The 16,424-nt window shown below is 41.6% G+C and overlaps 1 protein-coding gene across 2 annotated transcripts in view; it reads right to left on the reverse strand.

Moving 5' to 3' along the window:
• Positions 1-16,424, reverse strand: part of FMN2 (formin 2) — a 340,819-nt gene that overhangs the window by 176,048 nt on the left and 148,347 nt on the right. The gene's annotated exons all lie outside the window — the stretch shown is intronic.

Consider the following 16,424-nt stretch of genomic DNA (forward strand, 5'->3'; position numbering starts at 1 on the left):
AAATCTAAAGAACACACATGATATTTATCATGCTCCTCTAGGTATAATGTTGTGGTTTACTTAACATGTAGTTAATATGTGCGAAAAATGTGATGCCCTGGTTTATATGTATGTTAAGTCATAATTTGTCATTTGTTCAGTTAATGAAGGTTTTTCTTTCTTCTCTCTTGATGTATACATTTGTGTGTAAGGATTAATGTTTCATTGTCCAGAGGAATGAAGGATCAGTTAAACACGGGAAGGAGTTCCAAATATTAAGATTTCTCTGATGTGCTTTTATTGAATAACAAGTTGTTTCTAAGTAAAATAGAAAGTTTTCAAATATAAGACAGAACTGCCTCTGTTCTAGTTCATCCACTCGCACTTTTGAGATTTAATTGAACTTCGAGAGCTGTCTGGAGATGGGAGCCCAGCGCTGGAGGACCTTCCCTTCTTCTCTCTACTGTCCTGTCACACTGCCAGTCTCTACAGCTCAGTAACTGCCACCCGCTGCTCCGGGGAGGCAGGACAACGGAGACTATCAATTTTGCTTCTTACAACCCCCTTCTTCCTTCATGACTTTAAATATCCAGTGACTTTCAGCATTTCTGCAGCTGCAAACACCCCACAAATTTTTATTTGATTGAGCAAGATACATTCATCTTTCTCATGGCTTATAAGCTATTTTTTAATTAAAGAAAACTTTTTATCATCAGAGCTTCCCGACATCCTTTGATCCCCAATATATGCAAATAGCAGAACAGAGGGTGGGCATCACTGCCAGGAAAGCTCTACACGGAAGCACTGGCTGCAGGAGAGGTTTCATTTAGCTTGGGCACCGTCAATTTTCACTACAGATCTGCTACATTATATAATACAAGTTCCAAGTCTCTTCTCCCCACTCCCCACAACTAGATAAAAACTACAGTTCAAGCTGAAGGTGCTCTATGAATAGCAAATGTTTTTCAAGATTCCATCCAAAGAACCGAACTAAAATTTAGGAACTTTCTCCATAGTCCCATACCTATTGCCTCAGCTGACCAGGAATCTCTTTTCACCATTATAAAAATTTGCTGATGTCTTTTCCTTAGCTGCTCCTGTATACAAACAATCCCATGAGAAATTCAGCTGTTAAAAAACAATACAGACTTCATATTTCACAATTCCCACACACAGAGATTCTTCCGTATTTTTGTTTGTTCCTTATTTTTAAGGTGTCCAGAGTCCATCTGAATGTATCTGTGTAGGGGAAACGGTTGCTGGTGACTACAACTCTTGGCCAAAGCACTTAAAAATTTAGTCTCAGCTGAAGCCATGATCCTCATTGTTCACGAAGAAGCAATTTCCTATTACTCAATTTCCCAGAGAATATCACATCTCCTTCCAGTCCTCTCTCTTCTAGTTGAGGAAAGAGGAGAGGAAGTATCTTTGTCCTCGCCTGCCAGGTTGCCACAGAAGAGAACTCACACTGTCTCCCAGGATTCCTTTCTGGCACAGAATGAAAGAGTTAAACGTTGGGACTAAAAGTTAACTCCCCAGACTACATCAGATTTCAACACGTTAAGCCTTTTACTAAGTATTCTGAAATTACCACTCAAGAGTATCACAGATGCTAGAAAACTGATGTCATTGCTTTGTGACACCTGGGCCTTGAGCTACGTGCACCAGATGACAGAATACTTCATTCCAGAGATTACGGCGGAGATAAGGAGATCTGAGCCTCCAGCTCATTCACCGCTCTGCTGCCGGGAGACAGCAGCCCTGAACACCTGTTTGCATTGCCGTAAATTAAACTTAAAAAGAGGACACTGAACAGCAAACAGTAACATATGTGTATTATATAGGAATTCGGGTTCAGAAGACCACTAATGAGTCAATAAATGAATGAAATGAAATAAATAATTCATCTCACAAATGCAAAGCATGCAGTTTTAGAACTATTCTAAACATTTCCAATAGTTCAAAAAATAGCAGAGCCTATTAGGACTTAAATGTACACTTGGTTTTCATTTAAATGAACTCATTATTCTCAAATTTATTTTTTTTAATCAAACATGTATATAATTCAGAAGCCTTAACTCAGTTAAACAAGGTAATGTTAGCAGATCCAAGCACTTAATGTTGAGTGGCTTTCAAATTGCACCTTGTAACTAACCATCAGGAGACTAGCATTTGTTGAGTCTTGGTGCAGTATTAAGAATAATATCCAGGGTCTGGCCCTGGTGGCCTAGTGGTTAAGTTCATGTGCTCCATCCAGCAGCCCAAGGTTCACAGGTTCAGATCCTGGGCACGGACCTATACACCACTTAACAAGCCATGCTGTGGCAGGCGTCCCACATATAAAGTAGAGGAAGATGGTCATGGATGTTAGCCCAGGACCAATCGTCCTCAGCAAAAAATAGGAGGATTGGCAACAGATGTTAGCTCAAGGCTAATCTTCCTCACCAAAAAAAAAGAAGAAGAAGAAGAAGAATATCCAGAGCCAGCCTTGATGGCCTCCTGGTTAAAGTATGGCACTCCACTTTGGCAGCTCGGGTTCGGTTCCCAGTTGCAGAACCACACCATTCGTCTGTCAGTAGCCATGCCATGGCAGCAGCTCACATAGAAGAACTAGAAGGACTTACAACTAGAATATACAATTATGTACTGGGGCTTTGGGGAGGAAAAGAAAAGAGAGGAAGATTGGCAACAGATGTTAGCTCAGGGCAACTCTTTCCCAGAAAAAGAAAAGAAGAAAGAAAGAAAAATATCCATCATTATCTGAAAAGGCTATTAAAATACTTCTCCCCTTTCAGCTACATATCTGGGTAAGACCAGAATTTCTTCATACATTTCAACCAAAATGACATAAAGCATCAGAATGAATGCAGAAGCAGATACGAGACTCTGGCTGTCTTCTTCTAACCCAGATCATAAAGAGATTTTCAAAAATGCAAAACTATTTTGACTGAGGCATAATCTTGATGAAACACATCTCCATTCTCCATCTATTAAATTTTTTTTAAAAGGCAGAAAGTAATAATATAACTGCATTGAAATATAGCAGTCCAGGAGCATGAGAGCTAACAGGTCTAAAACAGATTGATTATAACATATTTTTTAAAAATTCTCTAAGAATTCAAAGAAACGTATTGTTTCCAGAGGAAATAATTAATATCAACTTGGATACTATAAATTACTCAATTTGTATTCTCTTCCAAATGGTCATTATGACAAATTTTCAACATTATCCACTGGTCCACTATAATGCTAAAGATTTTATGTTTATATTTAGTTATTAGCATTTTGTCTATAGACATAAATATTTCAAATCTATCTTCACATGAATGTTAGAAAATCAAGAAAACTACTCCTGTTTAGGTTTCTTTTTATGAAAGAAATAATTACTTTATGGAAGAACCAACTGCTCAGTGGTAATAAGGTAAATATACAATCGGATTTTAAAACAACTTCCACTCAATATCTACTCTATTATCTACGACTCAAGTCAAGTTTCTTGGTGAACTGCTGTCAAGTTTGATAAGCAAATGAGGAAAAATGAGGAAATCTTGGGCATTCTGCCCTCTTTCCAGACAAAACCACTAAAAATATATAATATGCTCAATATAAATATACCTCTCTTTGCTCTTCGTTTTTCACTTGATCCAATTACTAACCCATCTAGAATACTCCAAGCAACATCATAGTAGATTCAAGTAGGATATAATCCCGAGGGTGTTATGCAAACTCAAATATGTGGGAAACTGGGTAGCCCAGTAGAGCCTATGCCTTCAGGACATGATGGCAAACGATGTCCAGTTTAGAAGAGGAGTTTGGAGAAGGACATAGACACTGAAGCACACCTCAGAAAATACTTGCATTTTCCACCACCAATGTTAATTGTTCATTTTCCTTTGGCTGAGGCGAAACCAAGGGTTCATGTGATGAGCTCAGTTGACTGACTCGCCTGAAGTTACACAAGCCTTCTCTACATAAGCCCCAAGGTAGGCTCAAACTTTTCTCTTGTCGGTCTCACGAGGACACATGATCCATTGATCACCCAGCCCATTATGTCGTGCCTCACCGCTCTTCCTTATGTCCTAACACATTTTAACCACGCGCCATTAGTTACTCCCTCTTTTGCGTGCGTATGCTCTTTAACTCCCATGTGCCTCCCTGGAGGTGTCATACTACAATTGCAAAACCGCGACCTTTGCTAAAACCACCTCTTGACCTCCTGGACATGCGCACGCATCACAGGTGAACACCGCCTCAAGAAATTACAAACCACCCTTAAATTCATGGCTACTGGGCCGGCCCCGTGGCTTAGCGGTTAAGTGCGCGCGCTCTGCTGCTGGCGGCCTGGGTTCGGATCCCGGGCGCACACCGACGCACCGCTTCTCCCGCCACGCTGAGGCTGCGTCCCACATACAGCAACTAAAAGGATGTGCAGCTATGACATACAACTATCTACTGGGGCTTTGGGGAAAAAAATAAATAAATAAACAAAATAAAAAAAAAAAACATTCATGGCCACTAACCTCAAGTGGGTCCTGCGTTGCTGCCCAGTGGTCATACCATACTTTCCTAGTCAGTCACTCTCCCTCTCTGCTCAAGAACCCTTCTCCTCTCTCCTGAAACTTCCAACACCTCCCTCAACCTTCTGGTTCTCAGTTGACGACCTTGCTCTTACTTCACTGAGCAACCAGAACAACTAAAAGAGCACTCTCAGAAGCCCCCATCACCAACTCTATGAACCTCAATGAATCTGCGCTGGATATTCTTCCCCCTCTGGTGTTCCTATGAATGGACTGTCAGTGGCCAACTAAGGCCAATCCTTCCAATTGGCACTCGTTCCCTCACTACCCCCCTCGGCAGAGGCATCATAGCAACGGCTCATAGCAATGACCCCTCTCTCCTACACACTCGATTCTTCCATTCCTAAGGGATCACTCACATGGCTAACAAGCATGTTATACTTTCTCTTAAGAACACTCTTTCTTGACTCCACTTCCCCCCCCCCCAGCTACTGTACCAGCTTCCTACAACTCATCTCAGCAAAGACTCCACACATGCCTTCTCCTAATCACTCTCCTCCCATTCTCTCGTAAACAAATAAGGCTCTGGCCTCCACCATTCACCCAAGTGCTCTTGTCAACGTCCCCATAACCACTACTTAACTTGATCTATCAGCAACATCTGCCAGAGGTCTCTTTTCCTTGAAAAACTTTCTTCGCTTGGTTTCAAGACAAAACACTCCTGGTCTTCCTCCTACCCTAACTGGCAACTTTTCAGACTTTGTTGGTCCATTCTCTTCTCTTTGCAACCTCTTAATGCTGAGCTCCAGGGCTCCAGACTTAGATTTCTGCTCTTCTCCATCTACACTTTCTCCCTCAGCTTAAATACCATCAAGATACTGATGAATTCCATTCTGTATCACCAGTATGAACCTCTTCTCTAACTCTGAACTTATATTTCCAATTGTCCTACACCTCTACTCATGTCTAACAGGTATCTTAAACGTAACATGTCCCAAATGGAACTCCTCATCTTCCCCTCTCAAATTGGCTCCTTCCTCATCTCAGTAAACGGCAACTACACCCTTCCATTAACTCAGGCCAAAAATCCCCGAGTCCTCTCTCTTTCTCATTAGTCTACATCTAACCCATCATCAAATCCTGCTGCCTCCACCTTCAAAACATATTCAGAATCTGACTACATCTCAGCATCTCTGCTGCTCCCACTCTGCTCCAAGCCACCATCATCCTGCATCTGGGATACAGTGACAGCCTCCTTCTGATCCTCCTGCCTGCCGCCCTTGACTCCTATTGTCTACACGGCAGCAGAGCAATCGGCTCAAGACACAAATCGGACTTATCGTTCCTCTGCCCTCTAATAGCATTCCATCTTTCTCGGAGTGAAAGTCAAAGTCCTTCCAAAGGCAACAAGGCCCTACGTGATCTGTCCTCTCCTCCTCCTCGTTCTCCCCCCATTATTTATCCAAACACACGGCAAAATTTTCTCCCCCTTGATCACTCTCTCCAGACACACTCAGCAACCTGCTGGTCCTTTAGCGCCCCAGGACATTCCCACCTCAGGACCCTTGCACTTGACTGGCTCTTCTTGCGACCATGCTCTTCCCTATGATATTCACGGGGTTCCTTTTCTCACGCTCTTCCCGTGTCACTTTCTCCTTGTGGCTCTCCCCGACTCCTCCCCACCCCATTCTGTGCTCCCTATTTCCATTCCTTGCCTTTGTTTATTTCCTCCGTGGCACTTACCACCATTTGACATACCCTACACTTTGCACTTTTTTTTTTAATGGTGTTTTCTCCTACTGGAATGTAAGCTCCACACTGGCATGGATTTTTTTGTCTCTTTTGTCCTCATCTCTGTATCCCAGTGCCAGGAATGGCCCCAAGCAGGCACTCAAGTAAATATATGAGGGAATGAATGATTAAATATTGGAGTAAATAAAGGAAGGAAGAAAAGAAGACAGCAGGAATGAACGAATCACAATCCCCCTGATAGGAATGTCAATGTTGACATCTTTCTTTGTGGTGAGAACAGGGGCTGGTGGTCACAGCAGTAAAAGGAGTCAGGCTAATACACTCTAACACTCAGATGAAAATACGTTACTAAGGTGATCACAGTCTTTGAATGCATTCTCCTCCTCATCCCTTTAATTGGTACAGAAGTCGGCTCCAGAGGGACACCCTCCACTCTGCAACTTTCTCTGGCAAAGTACATGAATCACAGAACCGACCCAAGACAGGACAGGTAGTGTTAACAGAAGGAATTTTAAAGCAAATCCTCCAAGATATCCATCAAGTAACCTCTTTGCAGCCTTCACAGCAGTCTTTCTCTCTGTCTCGACTCCCTCCCCCCGCCCCCCCCCCCCCACAAACACACACAGTATAAATGTATATTCCAGCAGTATGCACACTAGAGGACGGTGCTGTGAAGGGCAGCTCTAGTCGCCAATCAGCAGATGGCTTCTATAGTTGTGAACCATGGAGAAAAAAAATCATATCATTTTTTCCAGCTTAAGTCACTGATACGACCACAAACATTGAGAGCTCTCAGAAGTACAGCGTGGGGGTTCAGAGCACAGACTCCAGATCCAGACCACCCGTGTTTAAATCACAGCCCCCAGCACTTGCCGTAGAATTTCTTTTGCTACTCTGTGCCTCAGTTTTTTCACCCCTAAAATAATGACATCACCTATCTCACAGAGTTACTGCAGGCCCTATAGTAACGACCCTATGTGTTAGCTATTATTCTCAGTGATTGTAGAACCTTAAATTTGGGATCATAAAACCTCAGAACTAAAAGGAACCTTGCAGATAATCTATTTGAACATCTTGTTCAATTCAGAAATTCTCTTCACAACTTAATTCATCAGGACTTCATGCTGTCAATAACAATGATAGAGAAGCCTCCTCCTAAATTACTCCATTTCCTCAAATGAGGATGCTGTTATTGGCAGCGGCTCAACCAGCGGAAAATCATGGCTTTACAACCTATCACAGAAATGACCGAGTTCACCCACGGAACTGGGAATTGTGGTTTTTCATTGTAAGCTCTTCTGTACTATTTGATTTCTTAATCGTGTGTATATGATAATTTGATTGAAATTGTTTAATTAATTTTACAACGTATTCAGAGGTATTTTGCTGCAAAGTGGTACCGGGGGAGCAGAGGTCTCGTTGTAGCCATGTCTGACCGTGAAGAAAGATGCACGATAGTCACCAACATAAAATATCATTACTGCAGTCATGCTCAAAGATAACACGACATTACATAACCCTGGGTGTTTTAGCCATTTGATCTGATGTCTCAAGACACTGGGCTTACGGGGAATAACTGTGATTCTATTTCTAGAATGTACCTAGTAGGAATAGGACATAGACGGCTCTATAAGAAAGAGTGGAAAGTGCCAATCATTTCTTCCTCTCCTCATCTCCAGGACTCTCAGATTCTCGTTTCGTCTGAAAGGATAAAGAAGACCAGACACCATCTCAAGAGCGGTCACTTTAGGGTGCTGGAAAAGCGCTAGCCAAAACACACAGAACTTTAAAGAAGTCAATTTTGAAATACAAACATGATTCTAATTATCCAAGGGGCCTTCCTTTTCCCCAAAATAACAGTCCAAATCCCTACCCCTCTCATAGATTACACAAAAGGATTATTTTTGCAAAAACCATACCTTTAACACACAGTGGCTGAGGGGTCAAAGCCGATGTGATTAATTACATGCTCACACCAAGTGTCTGTGCTCAAATCTGGGCTCCCCCTCCACGCCTGCCCCATGCGTTCCTGGGCAGTCCCTTTAAGAATCACCCAGTGACTGTAAAGAACAGACGTAGCCTGACAGGGGGCAGTTCCCTGAGCTGGGCTGCAGGGGGCTGTGTCTCCAGGCTTCACAGAGCTTACCTGGGGACGGGGCAGGAAAAATAAACACACCAACAAATACTCCACACACAATTCAGAGAGTAAGGGCAATGAACGACAAGAATACCCAGACCCAAAGCTCACAGCTTCAGAATCCCCCCAGGTATTGTGTTTCTCCTTCCCATAAAAGTATAATCCAAAAGCCCAACCGGGGAGCAATGTCTTAAAAATATAAGCTAAGTTCAACCCGGGTTTTTTGCTGAGCCTGTAATGAAAGACTTACAATAATTCATTTTACCTTGATTTAATAATCTATGTGTGACTTAAAGTGATTTATGGTGTCTTTCTTTTTCTAAGAAACTCTAAGTAATGAATTTATATTTTAAATTAAAACATATTCTGATATCAAATTTCCAAAAGTAGGTTTTAATGAAAGAGTACCTATCTCACATGCACTTTTCTCCATGACAAGGCTACAATTGATGAAAAGGTTACACAGCTCACGGGATGGAGCCCACTTTCTTCTCAAATTTCTAATTCCAAATGACTTTACATTTCAATGAAAACCATTCACGAAACCTCCCAACAGCATTTACTACATTTTTAATGTCCCAATAAATATAATAAACAGGTCTTAAAACTCCATATCCCATGTGAGGAAAACACTTAAAATAAAGGTAAAAGAAGGGCATGAAGCAATTTCTAAGTGAGCCTTGTAAACCTGAGTTTCATAAAGAAACCAGACACTGGGAAAACTACTGGGAAAAATCAACATTGCCCACACTGAACTCGATTTTTGAGAATATTACAAAAATAAACAAATGATTATGGATAAACTTTCTTATGGTAATTAATAGGCAAGTGAAAAAGCTTGTGTCTCCAGGAATGAAACCAGAAACTCTACGAATAAGACCTGGAGTTTGTAATCTACAACTTGTTTGGTAGAAAATTTCATAAGAAAAACATTATTCAGTGGCAGCCCAATGGGGTTAAAAAAATGCTCCATGTGTAGTTATCAAAATACAGCGGGAAAGACTTACCCTAAAACATCCTTCCCAGTTCCCATAGTTCAGAAAGAGTATTTCCCGCTTTTTTAAGAAGTGTTCTTATACGTTATACTCATAGCTAGAAATTAGTTTAACTGTCAGGAAAATAATGTCAAAGTAAGAAACAGAAGCATCTGTCCATGTCTCTCCTGAGATTCTACTCATGTCCTTCACCAAGATGCATTTCACCAACAAAGCCAAACTCCTTTCCATCACGACCTTCATGTGCCACCCAGAGCCCACAGCTCCGAATGTGGAATGTGGCTGACTCACACAGCACAGAGACAATGATTAAGAAACCACCCAATGACGGGAGACCACGGCCATTGAAGTTTCCAAAACAAATGGCTCTCCTTTCAGATAAAGCATAGTCCGAAGATGTAGCCACGCTCAACTTCTAAGAGCTGCTAATAAAAATAATTCTCAGATTTATCACCATTTAGGAAACAGAAACGAACACAGCCCAGTACGAACTCAGCATTTCGGTAATACTGACGGAAAACCCAAGCTACAGAGCAATCAGACCTGCCTCTGTTAGGTTCCCCTTAACTTAAACTCCCACTGCTCCTCTCTCGTCTCACTCTCAAACTCCATCAGAAGGAAAAGCTTCTGCATTCTGCTGCCTCCACTGTCACACAGGAAAGGCTTCTAGTACAACCTGTTCAGAGCAGTGAAAGAAGGCCTTTTAAGTTTTCTCTCCTCAAACACCTCCAAAGCCTATAAACACAGTCATTTCCTAAGGAATGCAGGAAGGAGAGGACAATTAATATTGAATACTTAATATAGTTGTGTATTTGTGCTTGTGTCTGTGTGCACACGTGTATTTTACAGGAAATAACTCATTTCACAGCCCTGGTTACTAATGAGTACACTGAGGAATAGGATAAGAAGAAATTTGCCCAGCTTTACTCAGATAAAAAAGTGGCAGAGCTGAAATTCAAATCTGTCTTATCTTGGGTGGCCATAACAAAATATCACGGACTGGGTGGTTTAAACAATAGAAATTTAGTTCTCACAGCTCTGGAGCCTGGAACTGGTGATGGCTCTCTTCCTGGTTTACAGAGAGCTCTGGTCTCCCTTCCTCTTCTTATAAGGACCCTAATCCGACCATGGGGGCCCCACCCTCATCACTTCGTCTAAACCTGATTATCTCTCCAAGGCCCCACCTCTCGATTCCACCACATTGGGGGTTAGGGCTTCAATATATGAATTGCGGGGTGGGGCCACAAGCATTCAGTCCATAACAAAATCCAACAGCTTGGCCCCAGAACCCATGCTCTTTTTTATTTATGGTTTTGTATTCTCTCTCTTTTTTTTTTTTTTTTTGCTGAGGAAAATTGGCTCTGAGCTAACATCTGTTGCCAATCTTCCTCTTTTTGCTTGAGGAAAACGGTCCCTGAGCTAACATCTGTGCCTATCTTCCTCTACTTTGTATATGGGACACTGCCACAGTATGGCTGGATAAGCAGTGTGCAGGTCTGCTCTCGGGATCCGAATGGTGAATCCCGGGCCGCCGAAGCCAAGTGCGCAAACTTAACCACTACACCACTGGGCCGGCCCCCAGAACCCATGTTCTTAATCATTGCTAGACTATACTTGAAAGTAGAGGGAAAACCTGGGAAGTACAGATGCTAGGGAGAAACAGGAAGAAAGAATGTGCTTTCAAGAGTGAGCACAAAATGAAAGCAAGCATCCCCCAGGACTGTACTAGGGGGATAGTTTATATTTCCCTAAATACTCTCTGAGCAATTGGTAACCTAGAAAAGGGGCGCAGAAAGTTCCCTGCCTATGCATCACAAGCTTTTCAAGTAATCACAATCTGCTTTAGTTCATTGATAGGCTTAGCCCAGATTGCTTTTTCTATAAAAATTGTTTATCTCTGCTTGGTTCAATCAAGAACAAGCAACTCTATTAATTAATAATTTTCTTTAAAATATTTCTCATCATTTAATTCACAGATGTGAAAAAATATGCTTCATTTCTCTAACGAATAGAGTCAATAAGCAAACAAGCATTTGTATGAAATGACACAAAGCAATAAACAAAACTTGCTAAATTTGTATTTTGCCATGTTTTAGTAACTCTAAAAAACAAAACAATCAGCAGCCAAAAGTATTATGCCGTTTGCCAGTTCTGTTTTTGCACGTGTTGCATATTCTCATTTTATTAGGTAACATAGGTCCTCATTCTGAAACAAGCTAACATACTGCAGAGAGCACTAAACTAAGAGTCAAAGACCTGGATGCTCATTCTGGCCCTATTAGGTGAAGCCCCATGCAGCCTTAAGCTATAAACCTCAATTCCCTGCACGGTAAAATGGAAATTAATTCCATTTCTCTGGACCATTTTACACAGCTATCAGCAATAACGGTGTGGGCAGGGGGGACTTAAAACAATATTTAATTCTATCTCTTCAGACGCTAATAAAAAGGTTTGGTTATGAAAGATCTGACAATACGTATCCTGTTTGCCAAAATGAATTCTCTTTTTAAGTACCTGCAACCTTAGGTAATTTCTTCCTAGACAATTACCAGGATAAGTCTTCTCAGCTCTGAGCCCCTGTAAGGGAGGCCAGGGAGAGAAGATCAAAGAAACAGCAACACAATGACGCAGGTTCCAATGAGGAGTCACAAATTAACAAACTGCACTGGAATTTCGGATTTAAATCTAAAAGCACGTTATTGTCCTTGTAAGGTATCCTTAGCTACATTTTTTTTTTAAATAAAAAGTGTTTGAAAAAGCAATCATTAGGCTTAGAGATCAAAAAATAAAAATAACCGTGATTTTATTGACAGTATCCACTATATTTCTAATGCAACACTAGGTAGTTTACACCATTATTTAATTTCAAGACACATGATTCTGATACATCTTGTTTAAGCAGGACAGAAATTTCAAGGATATAATTTAGCATTTGTTGCCCATGGCCTACAATACCAGCTGGCTTTAGACAGGACAGACATAAAAAGAACGGAGAAGCCGGGACCATTAACACCCTGGGATGGCCAATACAGGAAGGAGAGTGAAACTTACTTCTTATTCTCTATTAAATATATCTTAGGTCTCCCTTGTTACAATATCTGTAACCAATTTTGAAACACGTGTACAGAGGGGACGTAAGAGTGTATATGAGCCATTAAAGCTTCAACTCCAGGGGCAGTCAGTTGTGCTAATATGGCCTCATAACCTGAGGGATGCTTGGCCAGCACTGTGAGACAGGCCATACTCCAGAGGCAGCTCCTGCAAGCTCCTAAGCTCCCCTCTCCAGACCAGTAACAGAGGCTTTGCTAATTAGCATGCTAATGTCTGAAATGGGCATTCACGGGTGAAACTGTAAACACACAAGACACGTTGATTAGCTAAAACCTCTTAGAGATGTTCCACCCCGCCCCTTCCACAGACAAAGTAGGAGGACCTAGTGGAGGCTACAGCCTGGATCTTTAGGAGGCTGCCTGAGGCTCTGTCCCTACAGAGTCCAGGGTCCAGACACTGGCTGGGCTGGACTTCTGGCTGCCTGGTGCAGACTACAGGATAACAGATTCTTCCCTCTGTGATGTGTTTGCATCTGCTGGAGCAAACCTTTCAGACAAGACAGTGGTGAGAGTGCCTATAAGGACAGAGAGCTAGACAATCTCAGGTATACCAAAGTAAGCTTTTTAAGCTATTTTGTTCTGTTGGCCAATAAATATTTGTTTAATAAATAGTGTACATGAGGGAGAATTAGATCAGGAACTTGCTTCCGTTTGATCTGGTGTTAGGGTTACGCTACTACTGGTGTGCCTGAGAAATTTCCACTACACACTTGTTGCCCAGGCAATACTAACAGCACCCCCTTCCACTCTCAAAAGTATCCCAGTTTGCATGATAAATTATGTGGATATTCTACCCAGTAGTGAGTTTGTGGGGGGTAAAACTGAGCCTTATGAAATTTGAAATTCTTTTGCAGCTACTATTATCTACCAGAATGGACCTAAGAGTTGTGAATATCACACTGACTCCTGAAATACGGACCATGTGCTGTATAGCAACTTCAATTTGTTTTCACAAAACTACACCACAAAGCTGTAGGATACTCTCATGATACCAATTTCTGGGAATCACATGCTAGATTATTTGAATTAATCCTCCCATTGAGAACAATTAAAAATGCTGGATAAAATCCATCTGTAATCTATCTTAAAGGCATCAAAGAATTGATAAAGATAGTTCCAGGCTAAATAAAAGGGAAGAGAGAGAAGACCCAGAGAAATGAGCCAGCTCAGAAACCACTCTTGTCCTGTGGGTATCTGCCTATCCCAACAAATCTGAACTTTCTACTGACAGCTTCCTGGGACCGGGGGCCAATATTAAAGCTCAGGGCCCACCCAGAGTACAGACTCTAGACCCTCGACCCTCCTGACAATAAACTGGGACTCAAAGGCTATACCCTCAAGAAAGCAACTCACGCAGTGGATGAGCAGTTAGCACTGCCTGAGGGACCCCCTCTGCTTGGTTTAAGGAAGTCCTAAACCCATAGTGCCCCAAGCCCTAGCACAAACTAGGGCAAATCCTCTCTAAAAGGCACCCTCATCCTAGACTTTAAATTGTTCTAAACCCTCGGAGGGGGAGTTTTCAGAAGAGGCACATCACAGTTTCACCCTCCCCATCGAAAAATTGTTATAACCTGCAGGATAGTTTAGACTGCTCACATACTCACAACTGCATTCCAGGCCTTCCTGCAACCTTTACACACAGACACACACACAGCTCATGACTGGGACTGCCTCACACTTGTTTTGCCACATTAATAAAGTTGGTCAAGAAGACGATCCTTTCTCCCCCTCTGCCCTTTGATTATACGTGACACTGAGGACTCAACATATGTTCATTCCTCTTTGGGTCTGAGCCTGACGTGGTGGTCAGTGGGTATGGTGGAAAGACCACACTTGGACCTTTGGCACCTATAATCCAAACCTTCCACCCTACTTAGCCTAACACGGCACTTTAAAATAGAAACATTACCAAGAAAACTCAACTCGAAGCTTGTCTAGAGTTTTAACAGGGAAGAAGAGAGAAAATATTTCCTGCTTCTTATTATAATATTACGTACACTTTGTTTTCAAGATACCAAAAAGCACAATCTTGAAGAAGCGACACATCTGAATGAAAAGAACAGGATGGGTTGTGAAGACAGCTGGGTGCGAGGTCAGTCTGTTCCATCAAGGAGCTGTGTGACCTTGAGAAAGACACCTGACCACTAAAAGGTCTTCGTTTGCTCTTCTAAGATGACACTGGAGGTCTGGTTAAATTCTGTGGCTGCTTCTATATCCAAAATCAATGATGTTTATGCTTCTGTGGATTTCTCAGTGGAGGCCTATCCTGATAGAAGTCAAGTTTATTCTAGAGGCCACCAGTGATTCACCCAGGTAAATCACAGCTCCAGACCACATACTGAGACAGAACAGGACTTGATTCACCGAAAGGCATACCACTTGCTTCTTCAGACTTTTAAGGCAGCCGTTTTTTAGAAAACTGTGTGCAGCTTTTCAAAGTGACTCAAGCAACCACTTCCCATCCTAATAGGATAAAGTTCACACATAATTCTGTGTGACCTTTCAACTATGGCCGTCCATGCCATGTTATTGTTAGCGCTGCATGTTAAGCTAGCAAATTTTCAATGAACTCTCACTGGCTTGACCACAGACACAGATGTTAGGCGGACTCCTTGGTTCATAAGGTTCTCATTATCAACTCAGCCTGGGTTGAATATTTGACTGAAGGAAAGGACCATATCATTATTTTCAGATTTCATTCTATGACTTAACTGGGCTCCATCTGCCAGCTTTAGAAACGCCAAGTACCTCTTGGCGCCAGCCGCGGCGTCATGTACTTTGACTACTACCCCAATGTTTCAGCTTAAGGAAGTTTTCTCACGTCAGAATAGTTTAATAAAAACTTAAATTGTGATTAAGAGTTACTCATCAATGGACAGGACATACCAAGCTTGTGCTATTTATGAATTTTTTCACACAATATTTTAAGCCTCACAAATAGAATCCACATTCATAAAGGGGTGAGCTAGAAAGCCAGTTAACTGTTTTCATGATTTATAAGGTCTGTATTATACTTGAAACCATATTTCTTTAATAGGTGAACTGGCATTCCCTTGGCTAATTCAATCTGCTTTAAATCTATTCTAAGGCTCTGGGCAGCTTAAGGGACATTCTGAATATAAATTTAATTCCTCTCTTCACCTGTGGGCAATATCTCTCAGCATAAATGTGATAGGAGGATATGGCATACGAATGCCTGCCAACTGTAGGGTAGAATTCAAGTATTAAAATATCAACAGTAAAGCCACTTAGAAATGTTGAAAATCACGCTAGTTCCAATCATAGAAAATATTTTATAAGCCTGGCTAAAGATATAAATTAAAACAACAACATAAAAGAAATAACAAAAGGTCATGATATTACCGCTTCCATGTGTCTGGATCACCAAAAATAATATAAGTGGCCGAGAATACTTTGAAACTATCTTTGATGGTTATTAGAGAATATAATTCAATCCCTCTATATGTAGAAAAGCCCAGAGGTTTACACGATAGTTGCCCAAAATTATTGAAAGAAGAGGGACCAGTTTTCCCCCCAAAAAGTTACACGTAATAAACGTGCTTTAGGGACCCTTTCAGCATCTCACAGTCTCTTGGAACAGGAAGACTAAGAGAGCATGCCCCGTCACTCGTCCAATGTTTTAAAGACATGTGACACAAAGGATCATTCCGCTTCTTGAACAGTTCTGAGTTTTCATTTCATCACTAAATATGGCAACCCAGTCTACTGTTTGACATTTCCAATCATAAGAATATTCTTAAAACAACAACAATCGAAACAAGCTTCCCTGTCACTCCTACACTGGTTGAAGCTGATCTATCAGAAAACTTGACGCTTGCTTCCTCTTTATGCTAGCTCATCAAACACTTGAGACTCAAGTCTCATCTTTTTCTCTCCTGTGGACTATCTTCTCCAGGTATTTCAAAGGCTGAGA

Source organism: Diceros bicornis, chromosome 38 (assembly GCF_020826845.1).
Source record: "Diceros bicornis minor isolate mBicDic1 chromosome 38, mDicBic1.mat.cur, whole genome shotgun sequence".
Taxonomy (NCBI): domain Eukaryota; kingdom Metazoa; phylum Chordata; class Mammalia; order Perissodactyla; family Rhinocerotidae; genus Diceros; species Diceros bicornis.